General features: G+C 39.4%; 1 protein-coding gene and 1 long non-coding RNA gene across 2 annotated transcripts in view; one reads left to right on the forward strand and one right to left on the reverse strand.

Moving 5' to 3' along the window:
* Positions 1-20,482, forward strand: part of LOC128657402 (oocyte zinc finger protein XlCOF7.1-like) — a 186,845-nt gene that overhangs the window by 81,152 nt on the left and 85,211 nt on the right. The window lies entirely within an intron of this gene.
* LOC128657403 (uncharacterized) lies at positions 8,266-8,519 on the reverse strand. The gene is made up of 2 exons (XR_008402106.1): positions 8,451-8,519; positions 8,266-8,373 (listed from the first exon to the last, which is right to left on the reverse strand). It is a non-coding gene; the product is annotated as an uncharacterized LOC128657403 (long non-coding RNA).

A 20,482-nucleotide genomic window follows, 5' to 3' on the forward strand; every position in this document is an offset into this window, starting at 1 on the left:
GACTTAAAAGTTTATTAACTCACTCTGAGCCCCATTATGGTTAACATCGTCATATGTTAATTAAGTGCTGAGTGAAACATTATATCTGATCCGCAGCTGTAGATCCACAGCAATAGTTGAAAAATCTTTAACCTACATAGCCTTGACAGAATTACTAAGCCAGAATAATGGATCCAGCGGATCTGCCGCAAATTGTTTACAATCTTACACAAAAGGTAGATCAACTAGGACAGGCCATGAGTGCCTTACAAGTGGAGAATGAAACTTTGAGAAAGGTTATCAGAGACACTGTGAAGGTTACAACACCACCTCCGGTGAGCCAACCTGAACCTCAGATAGCATCCCCTGATTTCTTTTCAGGCGACAGACGCCTATATCGTCAATTTAAGAATGCATGCATGTTGCTTTTCACACTCAAACCTAAAACTTACCCTAGTGATCACCTGAAAGTTTTGACAATGATATATTTTTTACGTGGTGAACCCAGGATCTGGGCAGACTCGTTTTATGAAACACATAATCCTATTCTCACTTCCCTACCAGATTTCCTCACTGCCATGGATGAATTGTATTTGGATACTAATTCACAAATTACAGCTGAAACTAAGATGAGAGCTTTACGACAAGGTTCTAAACCAGTTGAGGTGTATATCACCGAATTTAAGCAGTTCTCCACAGACTCCCAATGGAATCAAATAGCTCTTAGAAACCAATTCAGGCTGGGTCTCTCTGAGTCTATTAAGGATGAGTTGGCTAGAGTGGTTCTACCAGATACATTGGAAGGACTGATGAGGCTGTCCATACAAATAGACAGGCGTCTCAGGGAAAGGAGAAGTGAAAGACACAGTTCTGAAGTTATCTACCGGAAACCTACACCTCCCATACCCCATGGGGCTACCAGTAGTTCCACTCAAGAGCCGATGGAGATTGGAGTTCTAAGAGGTCCTCTGTCACTAGAAGAAAAGCAGAGACGCAAATCTCTAGCACTCTGCCTATACTGTGCTAATCCCTCTCATTCCGTAAAGGAATGTCCACTGCTACAAAAGAATAAGAAAAGTAAGTGCATTATGACTAACATTTCTACCTCAAAGCAGAATAACCCTATTTACTGTATCATCTCTCTCTCTTTGCAGTGGGAACGTAGACGCCTAACCACTGAGGCTATTGTTGACACCGAGGCCCACGGGAATTATATAGATTCTACCATTGTGAAAATAAATAAAATAGCACTTGAAAGAAAAACCACTCCTGTCTCTATTCGTGTGGTTGATGGCACATACATATCTAGCGGTCCAATAACACATCATACTGTTCCTTTATTGGTTACCACACAAGACAATCATCATGAATATATTCGTTTTGATGTTTTGCCCTCTCCTCTTTTTCCTGTGGTTTTAGGTATACAGTGGATTCGCTTGCATGAACCCACTATAGTTTGGAAGACATTAAAACTTACTTTAGACTCCCCATATTGTAAGCGTACCTGTACATCCCCCACACATGTAATACAGGTAGCACAGGTAGATGAGGAGTTGCCTATCATTCCCAAGGAGTATACCCAATATATAGAAGTATTTAGCAAACGTGAGGCAGAAAACTTACCACCGCACCGCAGTTATGACTGCCCCATAGACCTGAAACCTGGTGCGACTATACCTTATGGTCACTTATACCCGTTGAGTCAACCTGAGCTTGAACATTTAAAAGCTTATTTAGACGAGAACCTTAAGAAGGGATTCATCAGACCCTCAGTATCTCCTGCTGGAGCAGGCATGTTTTTTGTCAAAAAAAAGATCAATCATTACGTCCGATCATAGACTACAGAGATTTAAACAAAATCACTGTTAAGAATAGGTACCCTCTCCCATTAATACCCAAGCTCATAGAACGCCTTCACAAAGCTAAGATTTTCACTAAATTAGATCTAAGGGGGGCCTACAATCTCATACGCATAAGAGAGGGAGATGAGTGGTTGACTGCTTTTAGGACTCGATACGGTCTGTATGAGTACCTAGTTATGCCATTTGGCCTTACCAATGCACCAGCTACTTTCCAACACTACATCAATGATGTCTTCAGAGACCTGTTAGACATCTGTGTCGTAGTTTATCTGGATGACATCCTGATCTACTCTCAAAACCTTCAAGATCATATTAAGCACGTCAGCTGGGTGCTTTCAAGATTACAAGTACATCGACTTTATGCAAAGGCTGAGAAATGCTTATTTCACACTAAAAAGATATCTTTCCTTGGTTACAACATCTCCTCTGAAGGCATCGAGATGCAACAAGACAAGGTTGAAGCAGTAAAAGATTGGCCTATTCCACAAACCCGAAAGGATCTCCAACGCTTTTTAGGTTTCAGCAACTACTATCGAAAATTTATAAAAAATTATTCCTCTATCGTTAAACCTCTTACCATCCTTACGGGCAGTACAACTACCTATCGGTGGAACTCAAAGGCCAATGAAGCATTTGAATTCTTAAAACACTCCTTTACAACAGCTCCAATATTGCGTCACCCTGATCCTGCTTTACAGTATTTCCTTGAAGTGGACTCCTCGGACTACGCCTTAGGAGCTGTCTTATCCCAAAGAGAATCTTTAACCCAACCTCTGCACCCTATAGCCTTCTATTCGAAAATTATGTCTCCTCCTGAAAGGAATTACCCTATTGGGGAAAAGGAGTTACTCTCCATTAAAAGAGCTTTTGAATACTGGAGGCATCTTCTAGAGGGTACACTCTTACCTGTTATAGTTTATACCGACCACAAAAATTTGGAATACCTCCAGAGAAATAAGACCCTCTCAGCTAGACAGGTGAGGTGGAGTCTTTACTTTAGCAGATTTCATTTTCAAATTATTTACAGACCAGCTAACCGTAATGGAAAGGCGGACGCTCTTTCCCGAAGAGACCCTAAACCACCTTCGGAAGATAACCCTACAGTGATGATTCCCCACGAGAAGTTCTTAGGCATCACATCATCTTCTGAATCTGTTTATCAAAAGGCCATACAAGCTGAACAAGATTTACCTAAAGAAATAACACTAGGAAATGATGGTCTATATTACAATTCAGATAAATTATATATACCCGAGCAATTAAGACAAAATTTGATGAAGGAACATCACAATTCCCCTCTTTCTGGACACCCTGGTATTCAAAGAACTCTAAACCTCATTTCAAGGACTTATTGGTGGCCACATATGGCCGTAGATGTTCATAACTATGTACAAAGTTGCACTAGATGTATCACTTCAAAATCGGAGAGACGTCCTCCTTATGGATTTCTGATGCCCATACAAGTTCCACAAAGACCCTGGACTCATCTAGGTATAGATTTTATAGTTGAATTACCTACTTCAGCTGGAATGAACACCTTAATGGTAGTTATCGACTTGTTTACCAAGATGGCTCATTTTATACCGCACCACAAATTGCCAACTTCAGCTGAAACTGCACAACTATTTATAGACAACATTATTAAACTACATGGGATACCAGAAATCCTTAATTCTGACAGGGGAACTCAATTCACCTCTCGTTTCTGGAAGAACCTCTGCAACAAGTTACAGATTGAACACCGTTATACCACCGCCTACCACCCCCAGACTAATGGCCAAACAGAGCGCTTAAACCAGTGGCTTGAGCAGTATCTGCGCTGCTACTGTGCCTACCACCAAACAGACTGGAAGAAATTCCTTTCAACTGCAGAATTCGCATATAACAACTCTCTCAATTCGTCCAGTAAGATGTCACCATTCTTCGCGAATTATGCATACCACCCAAAGATTAGTCTCTCAACAAAAGAATCTTCTTTAAACCCAAATGTGGAGGATCTAACTGATAGACTTACTGAAAACTGGCAACTATTACAAAGGAATCTACAAACGGCTCAAGAAACACAAAAGAAGTACTATGACCTCAGAAGAAGGCCATCCCCACAGTATTCAATCGGAGATTGGGTCTGGCTATCTACAAAAAATCTAAAATTGCAGACCCCAAGCAAGAAACTAGCAAGCCTCTTTATAGGACCATTTCGTATTATACGTATCATCAACCAAAACGCTGTTACTTTACAACTTCCTACCACTCTTGCCATCCATCCTACATTCCACGTCTCCTTATTGAAACCTGCAAAAAACACTGGAACCCAACTATTACCTCCTGAAGCTCAGTCTTTAGACCCTAACTGTAATGTGCTTATTAATGTTGGATCTCAACTGCCGTAAAAGTATGAATGTTTCACTCTAAAATACAGACTATTATTTCAGCATAGGCTGTGATGATTTAGAGTGAGTTTTAATTTATGATGAATTGAAGACTGAGAATATAGTTATAGTAATAAGGTACTATTAATGTGTAGCAATATTCCAATCTATAACTACAAAGGTAGTTCAATAACTTTGAATTAGAATTCAGAAATGATAATCAGTGAATTTCAGTATTGAGACTTAAGTTCAGATAGTGAGCGAGTGAAATGTGGACTAGCCACTGTAAAGGCTGTTTGTAATAGTATCCGTCTGCTATGTAGTGAGAGAGAACACAGAAACATGCAGCTGCTGACAGGGGCGTGTCAGGTACACAGGAGTTCCCCAGCTGATGACGTCAGAGCTGTTCCGTAGCGTTACAGTGAAACCGGCTTGATACAAATGATATATTGAAACAAAAGTAGCGATATGCTAGTAAGTGCAGTAAATAGATCAGTTAACTTTGTGAAAGCAACTTAAGATTTTAGTTTACTTGCGGTTACTCCTTGAAAGTCCCGGTTTGTCCTGCTTGCAGGTGTCTGATGAAACAGATCCAATCCTCAGTGTAAAAGCTTGTGTTGGCTGCAGAGCAATCAATAAGTAACTTAGATGAATTAATTCCGTTCACAGGAATAGTTGTTTATAGGAGCAGTTCCTTCTGGTAATTGTAAATCCAATAACTTGTAATAGCATATATCTTCAATTCATGAATTTATACACAGGATAGGAATTGGATGCATAGAGCTTAGCTGACATGAATTTAATAACTAAGCACTTGTTTGGGGCGGAGACATGACTTAAATAGAGGTGGAAGGTGAGCTGTAGAAAAAGAAGGAAAACCAGGAGTGGAATCCTTACACGTCCCCCCCCTCAAGCAAGCCGACCACGGCTGGATGTTTAGGTCTGTGTGGAAAACGTCTATGGAAACGTGCAACAAGCCTAGTAGCATCAATATGGGTATGAGGTTCCCAGGAGTCTTCGTCAGATGAAAACCCCTTCCATCTTACAAGATACTGAAGTTCACCATTACAATATCTTGAATCCAGGAGATCCTGAACTTCATACATGTTTGCGTCCAGGCATACCGGATCAGGAGGAAGGAAAGGTGTAGGAGGGTGTTGACCTGTATAAGGCTTAAGTAAAGAGACATGGAAGGTAGGGTGTATTACCAAAGTATCAGGCAGATCCAAGGTAACTGCATTCTCATTTACTATGTGAGTGATCTTGAATGGGCCTATGAATAGACTAGCCAATTTCTTCTTGGGAAGATGTAACTTGATATTTTTTGTTGACAACCATACAAAGTCCCCTATTTTATACTTGGGAGGAACTCTTCGTCGTAAGTCATAATACTTTTTCTGAGATGCTTGTGCATGCTGTATGTTCGTACATAAATGATGGAAGTTTTCTGATAGGCGTTGTAATAATTCGTCAACAGATGGTGTATTTTCAGAAGAGGAGTGCTGAAAATTGAATCTAGGATTGAAACCATAGTTAGCAAAGAATGGAGAGTAATTGGTGGTACTGTTGATAGTGTTATTGTAGGAAAATTCTGCCATAGCAAGAAAAGATGACCATTTATGTTGATGGTATGAACAGTAACAACGTAAGTATTGCTCAAGCCATTGGTTCAATCTTTCAGTTTGTCCGTTCGTTTGCGGGTGGAAGGCAGTACTGAGCCGTTGTTCAATTTGCAGAGTAGTAGTGAGTGTTTTCCAAAACCTTGAGGTAAATTGGCTACCTCTGTCTGTGAACAAAACAGTCGGTAAACCATGATGCCTTACAACGTTGTTTAGAAACAAATGTGCAGTTTCTGAGGAAGTAGGTAACTTGTGGTAAGCAATGAAATGTGCCATTTTAGTAAAGTGGTCAGTAACGACTAAAATGGTGGTGAAACCAGAGCTTGGTGGTAGTTCTACTATAAAATCCATACCAATGTGAGCCCAGGGTGAAGTGGGTATGTCCAAAGGCATGAGGAGTCCGTACGGAGGTCTTCTGTCGGGTTTGGATACAGAGCAAGTATTACACTGCTGAATATAAAGCTTGATAGAATTTTCCATGGATGGCCACCAGTAAGTTCTGCTTACTAATTCCTTAGTGCGTCTGATACCTACATGACCAAGTAAGGGAGGATCATGGTGTTCTTTAATTATTTGTGCTCTGAGTGGTTCAGGTACGTAAATCTGAGAACCATGAAAATATAACCCATCTTTCTTAATTAAGGAGTTCAGAAGTGTTTGTTTTTCCAAACCTAAGGCGGCTTCATAATCTGGAACTGATATAGATAGTGAAGCGAGAAATTTAGTAGGTGGGAGGATACAACTAGGTGTATATTCTGGAATAGGTCTAGGATCTCTGCGGGAGAGGGCATCTGCCTTTCCATTTTTCGATCCAGGTCTATACAAAATCTGGAAGTCAAAACGACTGAAGAAGAGGCTCCATCTAACCTGTCTTCCAGATAAGGTTTTGTTGTTCTGTAGAAATTCAAGATTACGATGGTCTGTATATATTATGATGGGATGAGATGTACTTTCCAGGAGATGTCTCCAAAATTCCAAAGCTCTTTTGATGGCCAGTAATTCTTTATCCCCTATGGAGTAATTCATTTCTGCAGAGGACATAATTTTTGAGAAGAAGCCGATAGGGAATAGAGGTTCTTTGAGTGTCTTACGTTGTGATAATACTGCACCGAGTGCATAGTCCGAAGAATCCACTTCCAATATATATTGCAGGTCGGGGTCAGGATACTTTAAAATAGGAGCTGAAGAAAAAGACTCCTTGAGGAAACTGAAAGCATCAGCTGCTTCTTTCGACCATCGGAACACGCAATTGGAGCTAGTAAGTTTGGTAAGAGGTTTCGAAATCCTTGAGAAATTTCGGATGAATTTCCTGTAATAATTACTGAATCCGAGGAATTTTTGTAGATCCTTTCTGTTCATAGGAGTTGGCCATGATTTTACTGCCTCAACTTTTCCCTCTTGCATTTGAATGCCTTCAGGGCTGATGGAATAACCCAGGAAATCAATCGTTGTAGTATGAAAAATACATTTTTCCAGTTTGGCATAGAGTCGGTGAACCTGGAGACGAGATAAAACCCAACTAACGTGTTTGATGTGGTCAGTAGTATTGGAGGAATAAATTAAAATGTCATCTAAATAAACTATGACACAAATATCGAGTAAATCATGAAAAATGTCATTTATAAAGAATTGGAAGGTTGCTGGTGCATTGGTGAGTCCGAAAGGCATAACTAGGTATTCATACAACCCATATCTTGTTCTAAAAGCCGTGAGCCATTCATCCCCCTCTCTGATGCGTACAAGGTTGTATGCTCCCCTCAGATCCAATTTAGTGTAGATAGTAGCATGTCTTAGTCTCTCTATGAGTTCCGGAATGAGTGGAAGTGGGTAGCGATTTTTTATGGTGATCTTATTTAGTTGTCTAAAATCGATAATAGGGCATAAAGAGTTGTCCTTGTTTCGGACAAAAAACATACCAGCACCGGCTGGTGAGACAGAAGGACGAATGAATCCTTTCTTCAAGTTCTCATCTAAGTAGCTTTTCAGATGGTCTAATTCGGATTGACATAGAGGATATAAATGTCCTATGGGGGGAGTTGTACCTGGTTTCAACTCTATGGGGCAGTCATAGGATCGATGGGGAGGAAGTGTTTCAGCCTCTTTTTTACTGAAAACCTCAGCGAAGTGACTGTATTCAATTGGTACAAGAGTGTCAGAAGTGGGGTTCAGAGAAAGTAATGACTCCCTAATACAGGTTTGTTGGCAATATTGTGAGTTTAAATGTATGTCTAAAGATTTCCAACTGATCTGAGGTTCATGTAGTTGTAGCCAAGCCAACCCAAGAACAATTGGAAATAAGGGAGATGTAATCACATCAAAAGAGAGATGTTCATGATGATTGTTTAATGTAGTGACAGAAAGAGGAATGGTATGATGTGTAATAGGTCCAGAAGAAATCTCAGAGCCATCAACAACACGAAGTGAAATAGGAGACAATTTCTTAATCAGGGGTATTTTATTGATAGACACTAATGAGCTGTCGATGTAGTTGCCTTGAGCTCCGGTGTCAAGGATAGCAGGGACGGAGATCTGTTTACTTGCCCACTGTAAAGACAAAAGTAGAGAACAGTGAAGTGGTTTGTTAAGTACTACTTGAGAGGTGAAGTTAGTGTTACACTTACTGTTCTTTTTCTGGGGTATGATAGGGCAGTCCTTAAGACTGTGAGCTGGATCACCACAATACATGCAAAGGCCCCGGGTCTTTCTTCTCATACGTTCATCCGGTGATAGAGGTCCCCTGAAGATGCTGATATCCATAGATTCAGCTCCGGTGGGACTAGTAGACCTAAGAGTAGGTTGGTTAGGACTGGAAAACTTTTTGTTTGGCTGGTCTGAATATTGTCGTTCGGATCTTCTCTCCCTTAATCTTCTATCAATATGGCTACTTAATTTCATAAGAGCCTCAAGTGTCTCTGGCAATTCTGTTCTGGCTAATTCATCCTTGACTGCATCAGAAAGACCAAGCCTAAATTGATTTCTGAGGGCTATGGCATTCCATTGGGAGTCAATGGAGTACTGTTTGAACTCCGTTATGTAATATTCCACAGGTCTGGATCCTTGCTTCAATTTCCTCATTTTGCTCTCAGCTGTTATTTGGAGGTTGGTATCATTATACAATTCATCCATGACGTCAAGAAATGCAGAAAAGGATGATAGTACCGGATTATTAGTCTCGAATAGTGTGTCAGCCCATATACGGGGTTCTCCCCTTAAATAACTTATCATGCTGAGAACTTTCACCCTATCGTTTGGATAAGTCCTAGGCTTGAGAGAAAAATTAAGAAGGCAAGCATTCTTAAAGTGGCGGTATTGATTTCTGTCTGCTTGAAAACATTCTGGAGGAGCAACAAAGGGTTCAGGAGAGGTCTCTTGGGCTGGTAGCTTAGGATTGATGGAATCTTTTATAACGTTTCTCAAAGTCTCATTCTCCAATTGTAATTCTCTTAGACCCTGGCTGAGTTGGTCTACCCTTTGTGACAGGTTAAAGACAATTTGTGGGAGCTCGGCTGGATCCATAATAATGGCTTAGTTATTCTGTAATGTGCTTATTAATGTTGGATCTCAACTGCCGTAAAAGTATGAATGTTTCACTCTAAAATACAGACTATTATTTCAGCATAGGCTGTGATGATTTAGAGTGAGTTTTAATTTATGATGAATTGAAGACTGAGAATATAGTTATAGTAATAAGGTACTATTAATGTGTAGCAATATTCCAATCTATAACTACAAAGGTAGTTCAATAACTTTGAATTAGAATTCAGAAATGATAATCAGTGAATTTCAGTATTGAGACTTAAGTTCAGATAGTGAGCGAGTGAAATGTGGACTAGCCACTGTAAAGGCTGTTTGTAATAGTATCCGTCTGCTATGTAGTGAGAGAGAACACAGAAACATGCAGCTGCTGACAGGGGCGTGTCAGGTACACAGGAGTTCCCCAGCTGATGACGTCAGAGCTGTTCCGTAGCGTTACAGTGAAACCGGCTTGATACAAATGATATATTGAAACAAAAGTAGCGATATGCTAGTAAGTGCAGTAAATAGATCAGTTAACTTTGTGAAAGCAACTTAAGATTTTAGTTTACTTGTGGTTACTCCTTGAAAGTCCCGGTTTGTCCTGCTTGCAGGTGTCTGATGAAACAGATCCAATCCTCAGTGTAAAAGCTTGTGTTGGCTGCAGAGCAATCAATAAGTAACTTAGATGAATTAATTCCGTTCACAGGAATAGTTGTTTATAGGAGCAGTTCCTTCTGGTAATTGTAAATCCAATAACTTGTAATAGCATATATCTTCAATTCATGAATTTATACACAGGATAGGAATTGGATGCATAGAGCTTAGCTGACATGAATTTAATAACTAAGCACTTGTTTGGGGCGGAGACATGACTTAAATAGAGGTGGAAGGTGAGCTGTAGAAAAAGAAGGAAAACCAGGAGTGGAATCCTTACACTAACGTTTATGAAGTGAAGGATATTTTGGATTCGCGTTTATATAAAGGGGATCTACAATACCTTGTCAGTTGGAAGGGGTATTCTTCAGACGAAGACACTTGGGAACCCCATAATCTTGTGAACGCTCCCCGACTGGTGTCTCGTTTCCATTCAAGGAATCCTCATAGACCTCGCTTACAAGCCGTGGGACGGCTTGAGTGAAGGGGGCAATCTGTCAGAACTCACTATACCACCTTATGTTAAATGTCATACAATTACCAATACCACCTTTACCTTTTAGTTCCTCCTAGCCTATTTAAGCTTTCTCCTGACGCCAGCCAGGTGCTTAGTAATTGAGTTTTATCCCTAGGTAACTCTAGGGTACAAACTGAGCTCCTGCTTATTTCAAGCTACCTTATTGGAAAATAGTTTTAAAACTTATTTCAAGGGAAACTGACACCCTGCTACGGTGTTCTGTTTTCTCTACTTTGGTTTCGGTATTCATTTCAGTTACATCTCCACTTATATTATCAAGCCAGGATTATACTTCAAACATCTGATTGCTTTTGCAACATTACCGGAAGATTTGTAAGTTTATTTCTCCCGCGGACTTCAGCCCTGTGACGTCAGACGCCAACCGCAACCGGTTTTCAGTAAGCTGTCACTCACCGCCTATCAACTACTGTCTCGAGTGCCGCTCGAGTTCTCTGTTCTCAGCCGATTCAACAGGTAACCTGCGACTATCTCACTACAGCTAACAGAGTTGTGTAACATCTAATTGTGACTTTAAATCTCTGGCGCACACCTCACTAATTTGGGCATAGAGGAACTGCTACATTAATTGTATTGATACATATGAACTGATACTTTTCCAAAAATCATCAGAAAGAATTACTTTGTAAATTTGTTTCTAAATGGACACTTAACATATTAAGTTACTCCTTTATTTTTCCTTAAGTCTCCACATAGACTTAAAAGTTTATTAACTCACTCTGAGCCCCATTATGGTTAACATCTTCATATGTTAATTAAGTGCTGAGTGAAACATTATATCTGATCCGCAGCTGTAGATCCACAGCAATAGTTGAAAAATCTTTAACCTACATAGCCTTGACAACTCCATCCGGAGGTGTTCTCCAGGTTAACCATCAAATAGGGGTTACCAGATTTGGATCTGATGGCATCTCGCCAGAACACCAAGCTTCCAAAGTACGAATCGAGGTTGGGGATCCTCAGACTTTCTTGATAGATGCTCTGGCAGTTCCTTGGAACTTCAGGTTGGCATACCTTTTTCCTCCTTTTGCTCTCCTTCCATGAGTCATTGCTCGGATCAAGCAAGAGAGAGCTTCAGTGATTCTAATAGCTCCTACGTGGCCTTGCAGGATCTGGTACGCAGACTTAGTGGAAATGTCATCCCTACCTCCGTGGAGCCTCCCACTGAGGAAGGAACTTCTACTTCAGGGTCTTTTTCTTCATCCAAACATCATTTCTCTGAAGCTGACTAATTGGAGATTGAACGCATAATTTTATCTAAGCGAGGATTTTCTGAGTCGGTCATTGAGACAATGATTCAGGCTTGTAAGCCTGTTACTAAAAGGATTTACCATAAGATTTGGCGTAAATATCTTCATTGGTGTGAATCCAAACAATACTCTTGGAGTAAGGTCAGGATTTCAGGAGTTTTGTCCTTTCTCCAGGAAGGTCTGGAGAAGGGTTTGTCTGTCAGTACTCTGAAAGGTCAGATATCTGCCCTATCCATTTTGTTACACAAGCGTCTGGCAGATGTACCAGATGTGCAATCTTTTTGTCAGGCCTTGGTCAGAATCAGGCCTGTGTTTAAATCTGTTGCTCCACCTTGGAGCCTTAATCTTGTTCTTAAAGTTTTGCAACAGGCTTCGTTTGAGCCAATGCATGCCATAGATATTAAGTTGTTATCTTGGAAGGTTTTGTTTCTGATTGCTTCAGAACTTTCAGCTTTACAGTGCGATTCGCCATATCTCATATTTCATGCAGACAAGGCAGTTCTTCGTACCAAGTTTAGTTTTCTTGCTAAGGTTGTTTTGGATAGAAATGTTAATCAGGAAATTGTGGTTTCTTCTCTCTGCCCTAATCCTTCTTCTCATAGGGAACGGTTGTTGCACAATCTAGATGTTGTACAGGCTCTTAAATTCTATTTGCAGGTGACTAAAGACTTTTGTTAGTCTTCTGCATTGTTTGTTTTCTTTTCCAGGAAACGCAAAAGTCAGAAAGCTACTGCTACTTCTCTTTCCCTCTGGTTGAGAAGAATTATTTGTTTTGCTTATGAGACTGCTGGTCAGCAGCCTCCTGAGAGAATTACGGCTCATTCTACCAGGGCTGTTACCTCTTCTTGGGCTACTGTGGAACAGATTTGCAAGGCTGCAGCTTGGTCTTTTTTACATACTTTTTCAATTTTTTTTATAAATTTTGATACTTTTACCTGGGTTGAGGCTTCTTTTGGGAGAAAGGTTCTTCAAGCGTTAGTGCCTTCTGTTTAGGTGATCTGTCTTGTCCCTCCCTAATCATGTGTCCTCTGACTTGGGTATTGGTTCCCAACAGTAATTGATGATTCCGTGGACTCACCATATCTTAGTAAAAAAGAAAACAATATTTATTATTATATTATATATTATATTATATTTTTGCTTACCTGATGATAAATTTATTTATTTCCGAATAGGGTGAGTCCATGGCCCCGCCCTTTGTTTTAAGACAGTTTTTTTTCATGTAAGTGGCAAGAGTCCATGAGCTAGTGACGTGTGGGATATACATTCCTACCAGGAGGGGGCAAAGTTTCCCAAGCCTCAAAATGCCTATAAATACACCTCCCACCACACTCATACCTTAGTTTTACAAACTTTGCCTCCTATGGAGGTGGTGTGAAGTAAGTTGTGCTTGATTTCTTCTGTGATAGGCGCTTCTAAGCATTCTGAAGCCCAATTTCTCTCAGAGTACAGTGTTTGTCAGAGGGATATGAAGGGAGTATTGCCTATTGATTTTATGGTTTCACCCATGGGAAATCTATTCAAGGGCTCTCTGTAATCGGTCGCAGGGATTCATTCCCTGCCTCCCTTTTCAGATTGACGTTATACTCCTATACCATTACCTCTGCTGATATTTTTTAGTACTGGTTTGGCTGTCTGCTATATGTGGATGGGTGTCTTCTGGTAAGTAGGTATCATTTTTAAGACACTCTTAGCTATGTTTGGTGCTTTATATTATATTGTAAAGTTTTAAATATATGTGTTTGCTTATATTTGCCATGAGTCAGGTCTATGTATATTTCCCTTTTTTTTGCAGACTATCAGTTTCAGTTTGGAAATTATGTTTGGGAAGACTTTGGTTTCCAAAAATTTTCGCGGCAAACCAGGCTGGCGAGGAAGCAAAATGCTGGGGGTTTTTTGGCGTAATTTTTGGCGCCAAATTTTTTTTGCCGCGAAGTTGCATCTATAGTGACGCAAGTCTAGTAATTTCCTGCGTCTTTGTTGACGTTAGTTCTTTTGTCGCGAAGTTGCGCTTGTTATGACACGAGTTGCATAATTTCCTGGTGTTAGCTTTGGCGCCAACATTTTTTTTACTTTCTTTTGCGTCATACTTGGCGCCAATTTTTTTTGTATATTACCCTTCTTCATTTAATGCTTCTGGTTCTCTTTATATTTTTAAGAGCTATACTGCTTATTTTTTTGCATCTTACTTTAGCATAAGCATTTTTTCCCATTCCTGAAACTGCTATATAAGGAAATTGGATATTTTGTTTAATAGTTGTTTTTTTTCTTTTTACATTTTGCAAGATGTCTGTCTGATCCTGCCTCTGATGTTGTTGTAGAAACCATGCTGCCTGAACACAGTTCTACCAAAGATAGGTGTGTCTGTTGTAAATTAGCTGATGTTATTTCTTCAGCTCAATTATGTGGCATTTGTCATGATAATGTTTCTATTAGTACAAATACATTGTCTGTTGTTCCTTCAACATCTAATATACCTGATATTCCTGCAGATGTAAAGAATTATATTGCTGCAGCTATAGAAAAGGCTATGTCTGCTATTCCGCCTTCAAATAAACGTAAAAGGTCTTTTAAAACTTCTCATAATTCTGATGAAATTTGTATTGATCGACAACATACTGAAGTATCCTCTGCTGATGAGGATCTCTCTGGTTCAGAGGATCCTGAATCAGACTCTGAAATTGACAAATCTTTCTATCTGTTTAAGATTGATTATATTCGTTCTTTGTTGAAGGAAGTTTGGTTATTGAAGAGTCTAGTCCTCTTGATAACAAAGCCAGTAAACGTTTAAATTCTGTTTTTAAGCCTTCAAAGGTTGCTTCTGAGGTTTTTCCTATTCCAGATGCTGTTTCTGATATGATTACTAAGGAATGATCTAAGCCTAGTTCTTCTTTTAATCCTTCTTCTAGGTTTAAGAAGTTGTATCCTTTACCTGTGGCTAAATTAGAGTTTTGGGAAAAAGCCCCTAAGGTTGATGGGGCTATTTCCACTCTTGCCAAACATACTACTATTCCTATGGAAGATAGTACTTCTTTTACAGATCCTTTAGACAGGAAGATTGAATCACAGAAAAGTTTATTTACTTTCTGGTTATATTTTTAGACTTGCCATTTATATGGCTGATGTGGCTGCTGCTTCAACTTTTTGGTTGGACAGTTTAGCTTGTCTGGTAGAAGATTCTAATTTGTCTAGCATTGTTCTTCTGATTCAATATGTTAATCATTTTATTTGTATTGCTATAGTTGACATTAATAAGATCAATGTTAAATCTATGTCTTTAGCTATTTTAGCTAGAAGAGCTTTATGGCTTAAATATTGGAATGCTGACATGGTGTCTAAATCTAGAATACTATCTCTATCTTTCCAGGGTAAGAATTTATTTTGTTCTCAATCTGATTCTATTATTTCCACTATCACTAGGGGGAGGGGAGGTTTTTTTTTACCCCAAGATAAAAAGTCTAAGGTTAAATTTAAGGCTCTCAATCATTTTCGTTCCTTTCATTGGAATAAAGAACAAAAAAACACTCCTTTCCCTAAGGCCTCTGGTTCCAATTGGAGACCATCTTCAAATTGGAATAAGACCAAGCCTTATAAAAAAACAATCCAGCCCCCAAAACTGCATGAAGGTACGGCCCTCAATCCAGTTCAGCTGGTGGGGGGCAGATTGAAATTATTTCAGGAAATTTGTACAAGTTCTGTTCAGAATCAGTGAATTCAGAATATTGTGTCTCAAGGGTATCGAATAGGTTTCAGGATAAGACCTCCCGTGGGAAGATTTTTTCTTTCTCATGTTCCAAGAAATCCTGTGAAGGCTAAGGCTTTTCTGAAATGTGTTTCAGATCTAGAGCTTTCAGGGTTGATTGTACCAGTTCCTCTCCAGTTCTGGATTTGAAGTTTTTTAATAGTTTTGTAAGAGTCCCAATTTTCAAGATGGTGACTATAAGGACTATTCAGCCTTTTGTTCAGCAAGGGCATTTTATGTCCACAATAGACTTACAGGATGCTTATCTTTATATTCCAATTCATCCAGTCGCGATCATTCCCTTCAGTGGCTATGTGCATGGAAGTTTTAGGTCTTATGACTGCAGCATCGGACGCGATCCCCTTTGCTCGTTTTCATGAGACCTCTGCACCTTTGCATGCAGAATCAATGGTGCAGATATCACAACTGATATACTTAAATCCCAGCATTCAACTCTCTCTATCTTGGTGGTTGGACCATCACCGTATTGTTCGAGGAGCCTCTTTAGTTCGTTCTTTCCTGGACTGAGATCTCAACGGATGCAAGTTTTACAGGTTGTAGAGCTATCTGGGGGTCTCTGACAGCACAAGGGGTTTGGAAACATCAAGAGGCGATGTTACCAATCAATATTTTAGAACTCCGTGCTATCTTCAGAGCTCTTCAGGCTTGGCCTCTATTAAAGAGAGAACTTTTCATTTGTTTTCAGACAGACAATATCACAACAGTGGCATATGTCAATCATCAGGGAGGGACTCACAGCTCTTTAGCAATGAAATAAATATCTCTGATACTTTCTTGGGCGGAGTCCAACTCTTGTCTAATTTCTGCGATTCGTATTCCAGGTGTAGACAATTGGGAAGCGGATTATCTCAGTCGTCAGACTTTGCATCCGGGGGAGTGGTCTCTCCATCCAGATGTTTCATCAGATTGTGCAGATGTGGGGTCTTCCAGAAATAGATCTGATGGCCTCCGGTTTGAACAACAAACTTCCCAGATATCTTTCCAGATCCAAGGATACTAAGGGGAGGTGGTGGTTGCTTTAGCAGTTCCTTGGTTTTACCAACCTGCTTACATTTTCCCCCCTCTAGTTCTTCTTCCAAGGGTGATCTCCAAGATCATAATGGAACAATCTCATGTGTTTCTGATAGCACCAGCATGGCCTCACAGCTTTTGGTATGCAGATCTTGACCGGATCTCCAGATGCCAACCTTGGCCACTTCCTTGAAGGCCAGACCTTCTGTCTCAAGTGCCATTTCTCCATCAGGATCTCAAATCACTAAATTTAAAGGTATGAAAATTGAACGCTTAGTTCTTAGTCATAGAGGTTTCTCTGACTCCGTGATTAACACTGTTAAATGCTCTTAAGTCTGTTTCGAGGAAGATTTATTATCGGGTTTGGAAAAGCTATATTTCATGGTGCTCCTCTCAAACAAATTACTGGCATTCTTTTAGAATTCCTAGGATTTTACAGTTTTTTCAGGATGGTTTGTATAGTGTATTGTCTGCAAATACTTTGAAGGGACAAATCTCTGCTCTTTCTGTCTTATTTCATAGAAAGATTGCTAAATTTCCTGATATTCACTGTTTTGTTCAGGCTTTGGTCTATTTCTCCTCCCTGGAGTCTTAATTTGGTTTTAAAGATTTTGCAGGCTCTTCCTTTTGAGCTTATGCATTATTTGGATATTAAATTACTTTCTTGGAAAGTGTTATTTCTTTTGGAGTTGTCGGCTCTCTCTTGTGAGTCTCCTTATCTGATTTTCCATCAAGATAATGCTGTTTTATGGACTTTGTTTAAATGTTTGCCTAAAGTTGTGAATTCTAACAACATTAGTAGGGAAATTGTTTTTCCTTCCTTGTGTCCTAATCCTAAAATCTCTTGAGAGATCTCTACATTCTTTGGATGTGGTAAGAGCTTTGAAATACTATGTTGAGGCTACTAAGGATTTCAGAAAGACTTCTAGTCTATTTGTTATTTTCTCTGGTTCCAGGAAAGGTCAGAAAGCCTCTGCCATTTCTTTGGCATCTTGGTTAAAACCTTTGATTCACAAGGCTTATTTGGAGGCAGGGCAGTCTCCTCCTCAGAGAATTACAGCTCATTCTACTAGATTAGTTGCCACTTCTTGGGCTTTCACGAATGAAGCTTCAGTTGATCAGATTTGCAAAGCAGCAACTTGGTCTTCTTTGCATACTTTTAGTAAATTTTACCATTTTGATGTATTTTCTTCTTCAGAAGCAGTCTTTGGTAGAAAAGTTATTCAGGCAGCTGTCTCAGTTTGATTCTTTTGCCTATGATTAGAGTTTTTTTAAAGAAAATTTAAGAAAACTTAATTATTTGGATTTAATTTTTCAGCGGAAATAGCTGTTTTTATTTTATCCCTCCCTCTCTAGTGACTCTGTGGATTTCCACATCTTGTTATTTTATCCCATAGGTCACTAGCTCATGGACTCTTGCCACTTACATGAAAGAAAACCTAATTTATGTAAGAACTTACCTGATAAATTAATTTCTTTCATAGTGGCAAGAGTGCATGAGACCCACCCTATTTTTTGGTGGTTATGATTTTTTTTTGTATAAAAGCTCATTATTTTTTCCAGTTCCTCTTTTTGTATGCTTTTTTACTCCTTTTTACACCTCACTACTTGGCTATACGTTGAACTAAGTTATGAGTGTGGTGGGAGATGTATTTATAGGCATTTTGTGATTTGGGAAACTTTGCCTCCTCCTGGTAGGAATGTATATCCCATACGTCACTAGCTCAAGGACTCTTGCCATTATGAAAGAAATGAATTAAATTAGTTTTTTTTTTTACTAAACCTCAGACACCTTTACACCTTGTGTTGCTCCCTTTCTCCTTTTCCTTCGGTCAAATGACAGGGGATTGTGAGAAGGGGAGTGATACTTAACAGCTTTGCTGTTGTTCTCTTTGCCTCCTCCTGGTTGCCAAGAGTGGTATTCCCAACCGTAATTGATGATTCCGTGGACTCACCATATTTTAGAAAAGAAAATCTGTTATTTTTTCTAGAAATTATTCCCAATATTGCCTTTTGGCATATGAATATTGTGATTCCGTGGACTCCATATCCGGAAATAAATACATTTATCAGGTAAGCATAAATTTTGGTTTTCTGGATGAGAAGTTGCAGCGACACCTTTTAAAATTGTAAAGCTTGCAAGAGCATACCCAATACCCAGCTGAATTATGTATTCTAATGAGCTGTACACACGGATACCACAACCCTATTGATGGGTAGGTTACTAGTAGAGCACAATTTAGCACCGGGTTGCTCTCGTATTACAAGTTGAAAGTTTGCATGCAAGCATAAACCCGAAGCTTGCAAAATAATCATTGGGACAGAGTTAACTTTTTCTTTTATAGACTTCAATGAAGCACAAAAACTGGGAGGAAAAAACACACATGCTCGCTAACTCGACAGCAGATATTAAAGAGCGCTAAACCTGATATAAATTATTATTATAGGGCCATATATGCTAATACATGAATTAATATTTCACATTCCAATGTTGTTCACATAGAAGAGTATGTTCTATTTATTCTTAAATAAAATATTTATGGAAATTAGCCTTTCCTTGCTGAATAAAGGCGATTGAGGAAATCCTGTTTTGGATATCCCAGGATTTACGGCTGCCAGCCGTGGGTAACATCCAGTGATTGTGTGTGTATGTATATGTGTGTGTATATATATATATATATATATATATACACCAATAGGAAAAGTATAGCGCAAACAGTCCAAAAGACACCTGCTCAGATAAAATATGAAAGTTTAATAAATCCAAGATAAAAATTACATCGTAGCACCAAGAAAAATAGAGTTAAAAGTTAACTCAGTGTGTACAGAGACACCAGTTTGCAAACATGTTGCGTGCCTCAGCACTTTATCACTGCATATGGAAACACCTGTGCACACCTTCTATTTAAAGGAAAAAAGGAAGGAAACTAGCACCTATATTCTTAAAGGTATATACACCTATACAAAGCAACAAGGAGGAAATAATATATGTGTTAAAACAACTAATTATTGCTTATTTCCTAAACCTCACTATCATTGATAATTTTAAAGTGGGCTGGTCCTGAGCGAGTTTGGCAATTGTAGTAGGGTCCAGTGTGCATAATAGCAGGGAGCTGGTGCATTGCTTAGTAAACTGTTCATTTGTTTTATTCTTGAACACTGAATGCAGCTGTGCCGGTTGTTGTATGCTCTAGTATAATAAACTGTCAAAGGAATTTTGGATTATCCCCTAGAGCACTAGATAGATGGATAGAAATGCCATGTTAGGTTGTTGGAATACTAGTGCTGTATTGTCCTATTGTCAGTTATAGAGGCTGTTGGAATACTACTGCTGTGTGGTCCCCATGTCAGGTATAGGGGCTGATGGAATACTATCACTGTATTGTCCCAATTTCAGGTATAGAGGCTGTTCGCATAGTGGTGCTGTATTTTTCCCATTTCAGATATACAGGCTGTTGACATACTAGTGTCCCAATTTAAGTTATACAGGATGTTGCAATACTGGGGCTGTATTGTTCCCATGTCAGTTGTAGGGGCTGTTGGGATACCAGTGCTGTATTGTCCTATTTCAGGAGTAGGGTTTGTTGGAATACTAGTGCTGTAATGCCCTCTTCTCAGGTATAGGGCTGTAGGAATACTAGTGCTGTATTAGTAAGATAGCCACAGGTGCAAAAGGGATATAACTAACACAAATAATGTAGGACTTCTCACCTCTGATCTAAACGATGATATTGGTGTGAGTTTTATGTGAGAAAACAGTCTGATCTTATTGCTTTACCACTTAATACAGAAGCTAAATGAAGGCTGTTAACACATTTCTAGCTGCATCTGATGCCCATACACAGCCACCCCACCCCCCTCCTCAGATCACACTCAACCACCTTACCCACTCACACAAGAAAACCGACTCACCCAGCAACCCCC

The sequence above is a fragment of the Bombina bombina genome, chromosome 4, assembly GCF_027579735.1.
Source record: "Bombina bombina isolate aBomBom1 chromosome 4, aBomBom1.pri, whole genome shotgun sequence".
Taxonomy (NCBI): Eukaryota; Metazoa; Chordata; class Amphibia; order Anura; family Bombinatoridae; genus Bombina; species Bombina bombina.